Source organism: Ambystoma mexicanum, chromosome 2q, assembly GCF_040938575.1.
Source record: "Ambystoma mexicanum isolate Mex_15411 chromosome 2q, UKY_AmexF1_1, whole genome shotgun sequence".
Taxonomy (NCBI): domain Eukaryota; kingdom Metazoa; phylum Chordata; class Amphibia; order Caudata; family Ambystomatidae; genus Ambystoma; species Ambystoma mexicanum.
The window spans coordinates 644,961,074-644,978,874 of record NC_090924.1 but is presented as its reverse complement, the minus strand read 5'-3'; the positions used below and the strand labels follow the sequence as shown (position 1 = coordinate 644,978,874).

At 47.7% G+C, this 17,801-nt stretch overlaps 1 long non-coding RNA gene across 1 annotated transcript in view; it reads left to right on the top strand.

Moving 5' to 3' along the window:
• LOC138569655 (uncharacterized) overlaps window positions 1-14,218 on the top strand; it is a 33,513-nt gene extending 19,295 nt beyond the window's left edge. The window contains exon 3 of the long non-coding RNA XR_011303293.1: window positions 13,286-14,218. This is a non-coding gene — a long non-coding RNA (uncharacterized lncRNA). The remainder of the gene's footprint in view (window positions 1-13,285) is intronic.
• The last annotated feature ends 3,583 nt before the right edge of the window (window positions 14,219-17,801 follow it).

Below are 17,801 nucleotides of genomic sequence, written 5' to 3'. Positions count from 1 at the left end.
CCTTCTTGCCCTAGGCCCAGGGAACACATCAGACAACACAGTCGGCTGCTCGGGCCACGATCCACCTTAAAGGCAATGTGCATCACCCACAAGCACTGCACAACACAGGAACAGAATATCTGCAACACAAACACACACCCTACAGGCCCGTTGGAAACCTGCAATTTGCCACAGTTCTAGTCTTCACCATCCCAGTCGCAAAATCAACCAGAATATGGGGATCTTCTTTCTCAGTCTAAGCACCCACTATCTGGAACTCGATTCCATTCAGCATCCGCCACGTAGAGGATCATCTCGTTTTCCAGAAGGCTCTCAAGAACTGGCTCTTCCCTTCTGCATCCTGACTGACCTAGTCCACCTCCTGGGTGAACTATCACCCCAGACACGAATGTGGGGGCACCCGATGAGTCACCTGAGGAGACATCAAGATGGTACCTAGCCTGCAGGGAAAGGATTCCATTCAAGCCTTAAGATACGATATGCATAACCTCATGGTAACTAGATGTCAACCTTGATTCAGTGGTACATATAGGACTGCATCTCAATGTGACAAAGCTGTATCCCTCCGGGGGGCACAGCCACCCATCCGCATACATCTGCAATAATCACTACTCGACTTCACAACACATATCATCACTGCCAATAAAATGCAGCTGAGTCCCACAAAAGCATTTGGCCCGGCTGTGCACATAATCAATCTCCTTTGACTCGCCTTCTCTCCTGACAGTCTATCACAGCACCCATCCACTATGCAGATCTTCACGGTCGTTAGCAGGGATTTAGCCACTGCTACCCACTTTTGTGCTGGCTACAAATGCACACACGCACTCTAGAATGAAAATCTGCTCAGTGGCTTCCGTAAAATATCCCAGAAAGTGGCCAAAATGCCTAAAATCAAGCTAGCAGCCCCTGATTGGTCCATTTGCGTTTGCTGACCTGGACTGGTCTGCAGACTTTTATAAAAAAAACAATCAGAATGACTACTTGAAAGGAAGCCATTCTGATTAGTTTGGAATAGACAGAACATTATGTTGGACACACCACCTTTTTCTGTAGACTTTGCTGCAGCTCAGAGGAGCCTGTGCTGCAAAGATAATTAAAAGGACCATATAGTAATCATTTGAAGCATGTCCCAACCCTACGCAGGGTCTTCGGTATCCGGGGTGTCCTAGAGCGGTGGAAAATGTCTCAAAAAATGAAACAAAAGGAAAAATGTAGCAGTGGTCGAAGCATAGGAAAAAAAGAAGTAGATGAACTATGTTCCCTGCTGGCTTCTCCCACTCCCCTACAAACCCCGTCGCCACGCCCCCTCCCATGCACAATCCAAACCCCCAAACACACCTACTGTTTAAGGGAATGTTCAGTGCACTTTGCACTGAAGTGCACGTTTCATCTTCTTCCTACACTTTCATTTTAAAACTAAACCATTTCTTTTAAAAATAAAAGTATAGGAACATAAAAACTTTTTTAAAAAAAAGTAGGGGAGCACCTTTCCCAACCGCTCCCGGCCACTGAAAATGTTCTGAAAATGCCAACAGACCCGAGGGTGGGTCTGCAGGGTGGGTCTGCAGGGTGGGTCTGCAGGGTGGGTCTGTAGGCTGGGTCTGCAGGGTGTGTCTGCAGGGTGGGTCTGCAGGCTGGGTCTGCAGGCTGGGTCTGCAGGCTGGGTCTGCAGGCTGAGTCTGCAGGGTGGGTCTGCAGGCTGGGTCTGCAGGCTGGGTCTGCAGGGTTGGTCTGCAGGCTGGGTCTGCAGGGTGGGTCTGCACGCTGGGTCTGCAGGGTGAGTCTGCAGGCTGGGTCTGCAGGCTGGGTCTGCAGGGTGGTCTACAGGCTGGGTCTGCAGGCTGGGTCTGCAGGCTGGGTCTGCAGGGTGGGTCTGCAGGGTGGGTCTGCAGGCTGGGTCTGCAGGCTGGGTCTGCAGGGTGGGTCTGCAGGGTGGGTCTGCAGGGTGGTCTACAGGCTGGGTCTGCAGGGTGGGTCTGCAGGCTGGGTCTGCAGGGTGGGTCTGCAGGGTTGGTCTGCAGGCATGGCATGCGGCTCCCCTGGAATCAACTGAGCTAAGAAGTACAATGTGCTTAACACTGTGGCTGTTCTATCTGTTTAAGTGACAAAGGTGTGGCCAAAGCCATGACCTGCAATGCACAATATCCACTGAGCCAGGCTGCAGACCCTTCTCGTGAGTACATTGTGTGTCGTTGAGATGCCGGACATGGCCAAGGGCCGAACCCCAGTCAAAGGGTCAACTGTGGCTATGCCCTAGGGGGCACACCGTATTGCCCATGTCTGGGCAATGCCATGCCCAGAGGAAAGGTCCACTGGCCATGTCCATAAACCATGCTCACTGGTCACTTTGGGTGTCTTTGAGGGGCCCGTGGTATGGCCTTTAGGACGTGATTCTCATGTTTCCTTTGGCCATTGATAAAATGTGTACAATTGTGTTGGATAATAAACACCAGTTTTGTGTACAGCAGTTCAGTTTGTGGTGTGAGCTGTATACATTTTTATAATAATTACAAGAAAATCAAGTTTGGATGACAGGGCTCGCTCACCTCAGAAACATTTGGTTGTGTGAAACAATTTGTTTTTATGCTAAATGTCAAAGCACACAAACACATGATAGTCTGGCTTGCTACCTGAACAGATGTTCCCGGTATAAGCATACTGATAGATTTAATATTTATTTATTTATTTATTTATTTATTTAGTATCTATAAAGGGCCTATACAGCAAATGGCGTTTCAATGTGACCCAGCATGCCTTCTTTAATGTCCCACTCTCCTCCACCCGTACCTTTGCAAATGTCTACATACACGTCTTCAAATGTTCTCTCTTCCCTAAGACCATCGTGCCATATAATGCCAGCAAGTGAAATCATCCTGTCTATAGGATAAATAAACTCTGCACTTCCAGAACCTCCACATTTACAAGTCACCCTGTCTTAAAACTTCAATCCCCTGGTTCCTGCGGAAATCAGCCACCTCCTTATTTAATTTTGCTTACACCCTGTGAATGTCTGCCGGGAGCCTTGGCCCTATTTAAGCCCACTCTACTTCAGCACAACTTCCATCCACACCATCTCTGTGTCGGGTGAGTGTCCATGAGGTTCCTATTCATTGCTCTTATAAGTGCCCCCTGGCATTCGCCGGTAAATTGATCTCCCTGAAAAAGGGATAGTAGCAAACCTGGCACGAGGTGCCTCGTTTTCAACTCTAACGGCAAGAGTATTACCTGCTCCAAGGCATGCCCCACACCTGACCAACTAACCACTGCATCCTGGAAGCATAACCTCAGCTGCCTACCACGTGATCTTCATTCTGGCTGCTTCCGCGCCTAGAGAGGCTAAGGAGGGGCTGCATGTCCACATCGTTCTAAATGTGCACCTCACCCTTCGGGATGTGTGTGAGATTGCATGAGTGGGCACCTCTACACGTATGCACCTCTCTGGTTTCCACATGCCCAGTCCTTTTGGACATATCCTCAACCAAACCCATGTGCAGCCCTACAGTTGCTGCTCCGACCCAAAATTGAGCACGTAGAACACCTGTGCAACTGTAAGTCTTTTCAGGTCAGATGATACCCTGCTTCTATTGCACTTGGGATTAAACTCACAAAGGGTCTTCCGCCTTCGAATTTCGAATTGGTAATTTATAACGCGCTTAATACCCAGAGGTTTCTAAGCTCAGACCCGGGGATCGAACCTGTGTTGCTCCGTGTCGTTTTGCTTCCAAGGTGAGCGTGTTGCCCCTGAGCTATCCGCCCGAGACGGCACACACCTTTGTGATAGTCCCAGCAAATGAAGGAATGTGTGTACCTATTTCTTGTCATCTCCTCATCTTGGGTGGGAGCTCTCTCGAAAGGGCTTTAATACAGAGAGAGGCCATTCGCTGTGTTTGCTGTTAGTTCGGGCATTGCCAGAACCTCACTGCACACGCAGACCAATGTGCATCCCCCCGCCACCCCTCCGCAACACACTAATCCAGGACCTGAATTCGTTATCATATCATGACGCAGTCACCCCACTATTATAAGCCTATGCCTTCCTAATTAGGCCTATGTGTTTAAACAGTGCCACTCTCCTCTCTAAATACAGCTAAATGTAGCAAGAGTCAGATGTCTAGCTCTCCTTTGTTACTGTCACTTTTGGCATTTTTGAGCTGCGCCATCTTCACTGGAGCGACTGCATTCTGATTGCCCTTTCGCTTTTTTCCTGTGCCGAGGTTTGACTTCCTCTTTGTTACCATCCATTGATGTCCTTGTGTCATCCTCTTGCCCCTTATGCACCTCATCATCGCTGCACCCATGCCACGCTCCATCCCATCTTTATGCCAACCCATTGTTCAACCTTTCCTGCTATTATACCCGCACTTACACTCTGCCAACACTCTTCTGCGTCCTTTTTCACAGTGCCTTGAGTGGCACGGGACTCGAGCCGGGATTTTTAGGGGGCGTGACCTGGCAGGGGGTCGACCGGAGTTAAGAGGAAAGAGATTTTGCATGTCAGGCCACGCCCCGGTAAGAGCCCCAGCTCGATTTTGCAAGGCCCTGGCGTAACAGGCAGCATTCAGGTCAAGTAAATGATGCCTGTCTGTCAATTGCTGTGCTGAACCCCTGCTAGGCACCCATTTCACTCGAGATGTGGGGATCATCAGCCTCTCACCTGGAGTGCGAGGGTGATGATCCCTGCATCTCCAATGAAAGGGGTGTCTGGCAGGATATGCCGCCTGGCTGAGTGAGGCATAAAGGGAGCTGCAGCCTGCAGCTCCTCCAGCATCAGCACCTGCATATGTTGGGTGTCCGTGCAGTACGATCGACAGGGGGGTGGGGGGGGACTGGCCTATAGGGAACTCTGGAGATTTCCTGGTAGACCTCTGTGCCCTGGGCCTCTTTTGTGTGGTGATATACTTCATTTTCACATTTTCTCATAGCAAAAGGGATGGGATAAAAAGTAAAGTCTTTTTTTTGTAAAGCCTGAAGGTTTCACTTACACGCGAATGCTTCAGGCTTTAAAAAAAAAAGCCTCGCCTTTTCATTGTGTCACAGACCCTTGCCAGGCACCCCTTTCATTAGAGATGCTGGGATCATGCCTGCATCTCTAATGAATGGGGCGCCTGGTAAAGGGTAGGCGAGGCAATGAAAATGCGAGGCTTTTTTTTCTAAAACCTGAAGCTCTTGAATACACACAAGAGCTTCAGGCTTTTGAAAATAGCCTTGCCTTCTAGCAGCCTGGTGGGCTGGGGTTAGCAGGGGACTTTAGGGAGCCCCAGTAGAGCCTCGTCTCAGAAACAATTGTCAGAGCCTGCTGGCAGAGGCGCCACAAAGGGGTGGTGAAAGGGGGCCACGGCCACCCTTATAAAAAACGCTGCTCCCCCCCCCCCATCGGCCTGACTGCCTCTGTGTTTGATTTTTGGTGTTCCCACCTGAAGATTTCCAGTGACTGCATCAGGCCACCCCTATGAAAAATGTCTGGGGCGCCACTGTCTGCCAGGGCTCTGTCCCGGCTAACACTGGCTCACTAAAAGCCCTGCTTTTTCAGAATTTCCCTTCCCATGTCCATATGAGCCACTCTCCTTATTTACCCGTTTTCCTCCAAACGGAGAGGCACCTACGGCTCTCCTCATCAATAGGCATCCGCCATGATTTCCCTCCAAAACATCTGTCTTCTCTGTCATTTGCTGCATGCGACCAGGAAACTTGTTCTCTCGCTCCATGGAACCCTGCTCTGTGGGACATTAAAGCCCATGACACTTTATTCAACATCTTTCAGCTTTCTGCTAGCCCCTCGCCCCATGCACTAACAGATCTTTGACTATTTGTTGTCCTCAACTCCCCTTTTTTACCAAAGCCGCAGCTCTGCCCATTTTACCCCTGATCGTTACTGACCTTCCTTCCCTTCCCATGCCCCAACTGCCTCCTGATCTATCTCGTTTTCATCCTCCTCTTCCTGTTATCCTCTTGCTTTGACCACTCTGACCCTCGGACCATAGCCACCCTACATCACTGTTTTTCATTTCCACACACTGCTCTGGGACTCCGCACCCTAATTTCTTTGTCCTTTTTGGTCCTCGCTAAGCTCAGACCTGGAATTTAATCTTTACAGCTCGAGGTCTTCCCTGGACCCTTCTCCGCGTGTTGGGCAGCAACACCATTCATGGCTCCTTACACCCTTCCCTGCTGCACTGCACGAGGGGCCTATTCTGGCACTAAAATCAGGGCAATCACTCTGAGGCCCGTGCTTGTGTATTCTGCCTTTCGGGATCCGCCCTTACCTCCACTCTCACTCCTCCTCCTCGGCACCACACCTGTTCATCTGTGCCATGGGTGTAGCCTGCAAACAGGTGTCCTTGCCCTCGATCCTTGCCAGATGCACCCCTCGTGCTCCGCAGACTCACCTGATCCCCATGACTTTGGTCCGCTTGTCCAGGGCTTATTGCTACTGCACTCACATCCTCCCAGCCACCACTTACTCCACTGCCCTTTTCCCCTTCCCTCCTCCTTGTCTGCCCTGAGACCTGAATTCTCCTAACACCACAACCGATGCTCATTGAATTTGTCCTCACTCAGCACCTCTCTGTAACTGACCAAATGATCTCCTTCCATACACCCCTCTTGCCCAGTGCCCTCACTCATTCGGACCCCTTCTTTTCCTTCAGTCCTCCTTCCCCGTTCTTCTCGGTTTCTCGGTTTCTGCCCTGCGCTCCCACTCTCCCCTTCTGCTGCTCGCTTGTCCCGAGCTTGATCACAACCTTTTCACAAACCATCCCTTCTGCTCCCTTTAGCTCATCTGATTCAGCATCTTGCCTGGCCTCCAGCTGTGTCTGCCTTTCACAGCCCTTCACGCTGCCTTTCTGCCTCTCCCCCTTTTCTCACCACACACCTCTACCTTCTGTTCCAACACATACACACTCTCCCTTTTCCTTTAAGTTCCCCACCACGGTGGGCCCTGCTTTGTCATCTGCTCAGACCAGCCCTCTGCGGCCGCCAACTCCCCCCACACCACACTCCTCCTCCATATATTGCTGCACCATCACTCCCATGGCCTTGGCTGCCATCTGCTTGCCTACCTCCACTCTGTACCGTGGACTTCAATGCTAGGTCCAGAACTTTCCCTTGTCGAAAAGAAAAACACGTGCCCAGGTCACTCAACTACTCATCATTGTGTCTTGAGAAATTGCCCACATGTCCCAGGAGGAGACACAGCTGCCACTCTCTATGTGGCTCCCACATGGGATCTTGCCAAAGACCTGGCAAGTGAAAAAGTAAATATTACTGGTTCCCAACATGTTTATAAGGAGGGCTTTAAGTGGGCCAGGGTGGTCCTGGACAGAGCCCTGGCAGTCTCGAAAAAAAAGTGTTCTTGAGCCAGTTCTTCCTCAGACGCCCATGAGTAAGCACCCTGCGTATCTACCGCACTGTAAAATCAATATGTGCAGGGAAGCTGCTTGCCTGCTAGAAAATTTGTTTGTTCTTCTATTGCCAAAATGCTCTTTGCTTCTATTAGATGCACAGAACCAAGCAGCTTACGTTGGTGCTGGGGGTTCTCACGGATCCTCTCATGGTTGATTTCAGGGCCAGCTGTAGATGCATGGGGGCACCCCGTGTCCCTCCTGCTCCCGGGGCATAGATCATAATGTAGATGCTTCATAATGCAAACTCCCATGGGTGATTTCTCTGGGTTGATCGAGCCCCACCTTGAACTTCATTATTCCTCAAGCATATTCCTTGCCCCCAAAGAGCTGAAATCAGCGTAGAGCATGAGAGTAATGTGCTAACACCTTGAGGTCTGTCCTTGGCCAGCAAACATCAACAGGTAAGCGTACCTCTGGGGAATTACATTTAATATATTCACAACATAAACTTAAGAGACAGGTTATAGGTTAAAGCTGTCCTTATTTTAAGATGGGTCTTCAAGTCCATAGATCCAATCAGTTCCACCCACCTGCACTGGGGGTATTAATTTGGCCAGCAAACGCCTGTTTGAAGTGACAAAGCCTTTAGTTTGAGGCGACTGCTGTTCCCCCAGTGAATATGTGCACACTGATAGCCCATCCTTGCAGGGGTTTAATAGCTATGGATTATCAAGGGACAGGCCAAAAACAGGTGAGCAGAACCCCTAAATGAGCACTTCAGAAAGACTATTAAGCACGCAGGCCCTGATTCACAGCGTGTTTTCCTATGGGATTGCGCCATTATAAAATGCCTTTGTGAATCAGGCCCCATCTCGATGTCATTCAATTACAGAATTAAGGTGATTTAGTCGCTGATTGAATTGCTTATATCCCACGTGAGAGAGGGATGTGTTTATTTACAGACAGCAGTTCATTTAGAACCTGACCTAGATGGAGTGATTGAATTGCTTATATCCCACGTGAGAGAGGGGTGTGTTTATTTACAGACAGCAGTTCATTTAGAACCTGACCTAGATGGAGTGATTGAATTGCTTATATCCCACGTGAGAGAGGGATGTGTTTATTTACAGACAGCAGTTCATTTAGAACCTGACCTAGATGGAGTGATTGAATTGCTTATATCCCACGTGAGAGAGGGGTGTGTTTATTTACAGACAGCAGTTCATTTAGAACCTGACCTAGATGGAGTGATTGAATTGCTTATATCCCACGTGAGAGAGGGGTGTGTTTATTTACAGACAGCAGTTCATTTAGAACCTGACCTAGATGGAGTGATTGAATTGCTTATATCCCACGTGAGAGAGGGGTGTGTTTATTTACAGACAGCAGTTCATTTAGAACCTGACCTAGATGGAGTGATTGAATTGCTTATATCCCACGTGAGAGAGGGGTGTGTTTATTTACAGACAGCAGTTCATTTAGAACCTGACCTAGATGGAGTGATTGAACTGCTTATATCCCACGTGAGAGAGGGGTGTGTTTATTTACAGACAGCAGTTCATTTAGAACCTGACCTAGATGGAGTGATTTAATTGCTTATATCCCACGTGAGAGAGGGGTGTGTTTATTTACAGACAGCAGTTCATTTAGAACATGATGGAGTGATTGAATTGCTTATATCCCACGTGAGAGAGGGGTGTGTTTATTTACAGACAGCAGTTCATTTAGAACCTGACCTAGATGGAGTGATTTAATTGCTTATATCCCACGTGAGAGAGGGGTGTGTTTATTTACAGACAGCAGTTCATTTAGAACCTGATGGAGTGATTGAATTGCTTATATCCCACGTGAGAGAGGGGTGTGTTTATTTACAGACAGCAGTTCATTTAGAACCTGACCTAGATGGAGTGATTGAATTGCTTATATCCCACGTGAGAGAGGGGTGTGTTTATTTACAGACAGCAGTTCATTTAGAACCTGATGGAGTGATTGAATTGCTTATATCCCACGTGAGAGAGGGGTGTGTTTATTTACAGACAGCAGTTCCTTTAGAACCTGACCTAGATGGAGTGATTGAATTGCTTATATCCCACGTGAGAGAGGGATGTGTTTATTTACAGACTGCAGTTCATTTAGAACCTGACCTAGATGGAGTGTTATTTACAGAATGCAGGCTAGACCACCCGAGCCAGTGCCGAGTGACCCAATAATGCGTGTCTGCAGGGCCTCATGATGTGTTGTATGTTTTGGGGTAGAGGGCCTTTACCGGAGCCACCTGGCCTTCCTTTAGGTCATGCCCAGAACTATTTGACCAGACCCCCTTTCCAGAACCCCACTCACTTGTGTGCCCCACCAAAGTACTGTTTATTAGAGAATCCAGGTTGAAAAGATCCCCCTATTTGTGTAGCAGTTGTATGGTATGCCTACCTGTATTACCAATCTCCTGCACACACCTGAAGTTAGGTGGGCCGAAGAGGCTTCCTTTTCCCATGACATTTAGCACGAAACACATTTTTGTGTTTTACACAAATGGGGCTCTGGAACAGAGGTGCACGGCGAACAAAATGGAGCCCTGGACTATTGGGGAAAATGGTCTCGCATGACACCATGCCAGCATGCCAATCCCCACTAAGCAAAGTCTGGAGGTTCTATGTGCAAGAACGGATTGAAAAATGTACTTGTGTCCCAGTATACGCATGAAAACTTTGTTAAAACATACCCCCACAAAAGATATAAAATATTTGCTAATAATGAGGACAAACACACTGCAGGATTTATATTTAATAATTTGCTTCCAAGCTACGCGGGGGATGAGGAGAGATGGACGGAAAGCGGTTTGGTGACTGGGAGAGAAGGTAAGGGGAGCAGAAAGCCAGGGTACCCAGACAAAAAGAGACCCACAGGGGAGATGCCCCTCAGGAAATCTGGAGTTCCCTGGCTCCTACCCCAAACTAAACCCGAAATACCCTTTGTAAAGTGGCATTTGGATGAGGCCATTTTTCAGGAAGCTTGGGCAGTAAACAAGAACAAGAAATATAATAAAAATAATGTAATTCTCCACACATCAAATAACGCCTGTGTAGTCTGTTTAAAATGCTATTTTAACACCCCACGCACCCCTATTTTCGAATGCAATGGTCTTGGACCTACTGACAAGCCGGGTTTTGTACACCCGTGACCTACACAACCAAAAGGTGTTTCTAAATAATCCTGTTATGAGTATCCCTCCCAAGTGTATTGCCCTTTTTAGATGGGCCATGGCTGTGTCCCAACAAAAAGGAATCGCTGCATGCGCGTGCCTCAGAACGGCTGCAGACACCAACAACGGGAGTCCTGTGTCCCTCTCGCACATCAGAGCCTGCAGGCCCACACCGTGTGATGACGGTTCCACCGTTCCCTGCTAGTCTGGGCCCCCAGATCAGCCTGGTGCCCTGGATCCACCCTAGGCATCCCCCAGGCATCCATGGTTCCCCCAGGCATCCATGGTTCCCCCAGGCTGTGTCCCCATTGCCTATCAGGTTCCAGCCCTGCAACGCGCGTAAAGTCCGGTTGAACCCGGCAACCCACCAGTGTGCTGAGCCACCCCCCCCCAGCACCTGGGAGGCCGGCCCGCAGCTGGTCCCACAATAAACGCCATTATTTAGAAGCTGAAGCAAGCAGGCCTGTCATAGAACAGAGCATTGCTATTTACTCATGAAGTGGCCGAGCGAGGGGCGGATTCTGCTTCACTGTATCTTTTGTGTCGATGTGAGTGGGATATACTCAAGTCAAGGCTGTTATCCCATATCTACTCGTCAGTTACATTTGTGCGAAAGGCCCCTGATTAGATACCAGGAAAAGCAATAAAGAGCGTTTTGCGGGGAGCAACTTCAGTTGCCCCTGGTATCATGGTATCATACTGCAGCAGTGGCGTCGCTAGGGCGGTTCTGGGGGGGGTGGGGGCGGGCACCCCCTGTGAAACCCTGTACCCCCCTTTGTGCCCCCCTACCTAAGACGAGCAGTAATCATGTTCTCCCCCTACTTTTGTCTGTGCCCCCCTACTTTTGTCTTTGGCCCCCTCTGTGCCCCTCCTAAATGTGATTCCTGGAGACGCCACTGTTCCCAAACGCTTTTTATTGGTGGTGGTTCCGTGGTGGTGGAGCGTGACAGCTTTGACAGGCACTTCTGGTGCGAAGCATCTCCCAAGATGCACTGGGCACTGAGAAATGCTGGCTGGGCCTCCACGGACTTGCGCGGAGGCTGATTTACAACCGGCCCTAAATAGGCTGAGACAGTAATTGCAAAATTCCTTTTTGGGGGCGGGGGCGGGGGGTGGGTGGATTCTGCTTCTGAAACATGTTAATCTCCCAGAGCCATTTTGCAGCCTAGGGACTTGGTCGCTCAGTACATAGTAGGCTCAGTTTAAGTGCGAAACCAGATGCTGGTTAAGAAGTGAACCGGGTTGAATCCATTTTAAATGACATTGCACATTTAAGACGAGGCCCCAAAACGTGTCTGATATATTTGTTTTAAAAAAAAGAAAAATATGTAATCCAATTGTTTAGTGTGGAGTTCCTTGCGTTTTGACACGGTATTGTCCATTTGATGCTTGCAAGGCCTAGCAGACGCCTGCCACGTTGAATGCCGTATTTACTCAATAGGATAAGGATTGCGCCATTACAACACGCGTTTGTATCAGGCTTTTCACTGAGTCCTGGGCCTCTCCATAAAATGGGAGAGGTGCTCCGAGGCAGAGAGCTGGAACAGTGTGCTGCCCCCCAGGGGGAAATCACGAATCCCATTCGTGTAACTTGACATTGTGCTACTAACTCGCGAACTGATTGCTGGACCTGCTTCTTATGTTGATATTTGCTAGTTTCTGTGCATGCACCTACGCCAAATGTGTTGGGGTTTCCCGAGCGTGATTTCCAGTCGATCATGTCACAGTGGGCCTATTCATGAGTCTTGTGGTGTGCTGTGTAAAATTCAGTAACTAGATAGCCACGTTACACCTCATGGGCCTAATTCACAGAACGTTTAGCGTGAAGCAAAGCGGAGCAAAGTGACATTGTGCACTGTGATAAGTGGGCCTAAGGCACAAAAAAGCACTAAGGCCTGACTCACAGAGCGTTTACCAATGGGAGTGCACCATTATAAAACACTTATGTGGATTAGGCCCGAAGTCCGTGCTGACCTGATTCATGGAATTATTTGCACAGTGCAAAGTGACTTTTCTTTGGAGAAATTCATCACCGGTGAAAAGTCACTTTGTACTACCAACAAACGCACTGATTCATGGAACAGTGCAAAGTGCCTTTATGCCATTCAAAATCAGACTGCACTGCAAAAACTCACTTTGCGCTGCTCCACCTTGATTCATGGATCAGTACAACGTGTTTTTTTCAGTTCGAAATCACTCTGCACGGCAAAAAGACACATTGGGCCGGATTCATGGTATATTTTGCACGGTTCAAAGTGACTTTGCACGGCAGTGCTTTTTTGTGAATTAGGCCCATTTAGCGTGGTGCAAAGAGTACTTTTGCAGTGAAAAGTCACTTTGCTCCGCTATGAGAATTAGGCCCGGTGCAAAAAAAAAAGTCACTTTGCTCCGTGCTAAATGTTCTGTGAATTAGGCCCATATCTCAATAAGTGTAGGCGGTAAAACCTGCGGTAATTCATAAAGCACATTTTGTTTACGGCACACTGCAGTACTCGTGAGGAGGCAAACCATGTGGTTCTAGCGGCGCAGGGGCCAGAGGGCTGAGAATTCCAAGAAGCATTGACGAGCTGGGTTCCAGGAACCACCCAACATTCTGAAACTTGAAACATGTTCCGCCAAGTCAATTGGCTACAATTGGCTACAAGCATGAATTACTTGACAAGAAGTGATCAAAAAAAGAACTGAAATGATGTTTGTAGTTTCTTTTGCACTAATGCGTGTCCTTGTCACTCCACTTTAGGTGCTCCGGCGATTCCCTTGTTCTGCCTGACCGTAAACCGCAGGGAAAATGAGGGACTTTTGGGGGCAGATGTGCTTCATTTACACTACCATAATGCCCCTAAAAATCCTTATTGCTCTTGCAGTATTCTTCTCCTCGCATTCTGGGCGCAGCAGCTTGAAGACCTCGCCGTGCAATGGCACCGCTTGGCGAACACCCCATCTACGTGCCACGGCTTTCCACAGTGTGTATGCGTGAACATGTGCAAACACATATGACATGCAGCATCGCACTGGCTGATGGGTGACGCTGGGACCAACTTGCACATTTGAATGTTGACTATTATTTTCTGGGAGCTTTACTTCTCCTATCGTGTGTAGAGTAGTCATGTTTGGACCCAGCAGCCTTCAGGTAAAACACGTCCAGATATGAATTTGATGTCAGGGTATTTTACTCCCTATTTGGGGAAGCTGGGAGTAGAAGCAAGGAAAATATATTTTATTTAAAAAAAAATGTAATGCAAAAGTTCCTAGATATACCTGTAATTGCAACGAAGCATTTGTATAATATATGTAGTCTTCAGAATAGACAGCTATACTGTAGCGGGGGTCCGCTCTGTGGTAGGTGCTGCTCATGCCACTGGCATGAAGACATCACGTGAGCAGTGCAAGTGGCATAACGGGTCGGACATGTGGATACTTGTAAAAAAGCCTATTTTCCCGGTTTAGGAATATTGGCCTGTTTGTAGGGATTAAAAGAAGCAGGTACACCACTTATTCAGAGCCTTGAACACCTGCGTTCACCTTCACTGAGTCAGAGACAAGGCCCCCTTGGGTTAGGTATTTTTTTTAACCCTACTATATGATCATTGCCTCTCAACATTATGCCCCGGGTGACATTCAAAAAGCATTTACCCAAAAGAAATACAGTTTTGTGCAGCTCAACTCTGTGCTGAGGGGGGGGGGGGCTCTCGAATTGGCTGGGGGAGGGGAAGAGGGGCGCGGAAGAGCTCAGACTAATATCTGTGTTCTCTCTTGGATGTATTTGACTTCTGAAATCTGGGTGGATAGTGCCCACCCTAGCTGGGATGGTGTGCAACAAGCCGGCGTAATCAGGCAAACATTAGTCTGTCTGGCTCTTGTCTCTGAATCAAAGGGCAGCCAGTACAGCCCCGGTGGGGGGCAGCTCACCCCAATGGGGATGCCCTTGTGCAGTTTTGTTCTCATCTTCATGCGTTCGCCCATTTTCATGAGTTGTTGGGTAAGCCTCCCCAGGTGTCTGTACCAATAAACTCTACACTGGGGCACTTTGAGGAGGTATGAGATGAATTGGGCTGCATATATGGACATGTACCAACGTATCTTCTATCACCAAGATCATTTATGCTTCATATTTAACTCATTTGCCATTGTGTTGTTTTTTACACTGTGATTTGGTTTGTTTTCTGGCGCTCTCACCTTGGTCTGTTCTTTTTGCTGTTTTCACGTGCAAACTCTGCGACATCAAGTGTTACTTTTCATGTCAGTGACCCCGCTGTGATGTGATCTTGTTTTTCTGTGCATGGATTTGTGAAGCAAATGGAAACCCGCTGTACAGGATGGTGGGCTGTGGGGTCATACTCTATAGCCACGCTTTTCAGGCAAGTCAGGGGAGTTCATCGCTTCACACTTGAAATTAATTCCTGTGACATCAGTCATTCCTTCGGTAATAAAGCACAGAGTGGATACTAATAATAAAAGAATAGCTTTTTATATAGGGCGTCATGCGGTTATATGTCATTTTACTGCCGGAAAATTCAGAGTGGTAAATTTCATCGCAACCAAAATACTGAAAAACACTGATTTTTTATTTTATCTGTGGGGGGGTCACCCCCGAGCCTCCAAATTTTTATCCTTATAACGCCACCCCGAAACAATCCCGACCCATTTTAACCCCTTGCTCCACTACCCTATATATATATTTATTTAATATTTTCAGTGTTTTTTGGTATCATGGTTTCTGGGGAGAAGTAACACTCGGAAATGTTTACAGTAAATTGACTGGGTACCCTTCATGCCAGAACCCTCCCACATCTAAGTGCTGTAATAATTACTGTTATCATTACTCAATTTAATGATGCTCAATTTATTGACCATGGAAAGATGAAGGCCCGGGTAGGCCCAGTACTGCAAAATGGTATAAGGATATGACCTCTGATTTAGAGCTCGGTCTTAATAGGAGCCTTTGGGGTGGTGGTCAGGCAATCAAGGCGTGGGTAGAGATGGCTAGACAGTCTAGCCACCAGTGGTGGCGCAATATTTGGATGAAATCAGGTGAACCTGCACAGGTTTTAGTGCAGGCACATTTTATTCCAATTATGAAAGGGGTTTTCCAATGTTTTTTTAGATAGTAATAGTCTACACGTGTCTCGTGCTGAAGAGATGATACTTCTTCAGGACTGCAGCATTGATAGCATTGCTGTAAAAAGAGAAGGAAGTAAAATGAATACAGTTTGTAAGTATAAGGTAGCAAAGGATCTGTTCAAAATCAAATTAAAAGTCTACGCCCTCTCCTCCGAGTTACCCTCTTAACCTGCCTCTCATCTGCCTCCTAGCTAACATGTTTCCCTCGCCTCTAACCCTCTAACCTGCCTCTGTTCCTCACTTCCTCTGCCTCCACTAAAGCACTTCACACATCATGGTCACATCCCTCACACAGCTGGCCGTACCTCCTACCTACACTCCAAAATGTCCAAAGTTTGTTGTCCTTAATCTATGTATGTCCACTTATGTATCGTCCCCGGTGACTGTTCCATTTACTCCCTTTGACAACCTGGTCAGAATGTCCCTCAAACTCACCACAATGCAAGAAGCTGACTGCTTCCCGTCAAATCTGACTTCCTATCTAATGTACATTCTTTTGTGATAAAAAAGCACTGTTCTTCCTGTATATAAATTCATAGAATTAAAAAAGAAATGATAAATTATAAAGAATACGTGGTGTCTCCAAGACCCATGATTCAAAGGGGTTGGGAATTCTGTGAGAAGACCAACTAGAGGGGGAGAAAGGGGTGGCACAAGGTCAGTGGGGGTTACTATGATAGGGTGAAGAGGTAGAAAGACAAATACCCAGTTCCAGGAGTAAGAAGCCATGTTTCTCTGCAGCTCCTGGGGTCGCTATTTTGGATGGTGCATCGTTTGACCTTGTGTAATAGTGGAAAATAGCGATAAGAATACTAAATGGCCATTCCAGGGTAGGTGTTGTGGGAGGGAAAACAGTAGATGACAAAAGAGAGGTAGACAACACGAAAATAACATGTTTTGATGTATCAAAAAAGATGTGACATTTCACAAAGCACATCAGTGCTACAAAAACATGGGGCCAATTTGCAATAAGGTCATACTGCAATTGAAGCATTTACTATTTCCACTTCGCTGTATTTAATTATCAGTCATAGTCTTATCAGGGACTCTTCCTGCTTTTTCAAATGATTAGGATCCATTGGGCCTCATTACAAGTTTGCTGATCCAGTAACAACGGTGCCGGTAAGCCACCGGCACTGTTGTTACTGGACCGGCAAACTACGAGGTCTGACCTGGCGGGCGGAACGGCACGGATGCACCGGCACCATTCATAAATGGTGGTGCCGGTGCATCCGTCCGCCCCATTCCCATTGAGTCCAATAGGACTCAAATGGAAATGGGGAGCAATATTTTCCGGCGCCCGGCAATGGGCAATTACCGGGACTGGCTGTAATGCCCCGGTAAGTCCCTATTGCCGGGCGGAGGAAAAAAAATGACTCCGGCGGCATCCGTACCCTTTTTACTGGCACGGCTCCCACCGGACTCATAATGAGGCCCATTGTTTGCTTATCTTCCACAGCCGAATATTTTGACATAATCTGCAATCACTATTTCTGTGTCATCATCATTGGAAAAATCTATAGAGGCCAACTCTAGTCCTTTATTTATTTTTTATCTTGAACCAGACCACATATGTTTCAGAAGCAAATACCTTATGGAGCTGTTGTCCCTCTTCCATCTCTGCCTATCTCCTGTATCATGGAGTGCATTCCAAATTGTCCAGCGTGCTACTTCTTATGCACAGTAGTCGCTTTGTTTTTTTATTTTTATCCCTGGCTCCCCCACTACAGTGTCTTCACAGCAGCGTAGCATCCATCTTTTAAATAGATGCAAGTAGATTACTTAGACAGTCATTTCTCGAATATTATACTGACAAGCGCATTTTCTTACGCACTAGTAAACATGGATGTCTACCTTTTTTTTCAAATGCAGTGGCGTGAATTTATTTTATTTTTTAGAGGAAAATGGCGCCACCAGGAGCTGAATAGAAACATGGCTTCCTCTCGCTCGCTCGATACACCAGGTACTTCTCTTGCTCTAGTCTCACCTTATTCTTGGAACCCGCTCTAACTGCCCTTTCGCCGTCGCTACTATGCAGCTACACACCACGCCGTACTTGTGCCACAGCCCCACCCTTATTGACTTCTCACATAACCCACGTCCACTGAGTCAGAGGGCCTGATCTCACCAGCTAT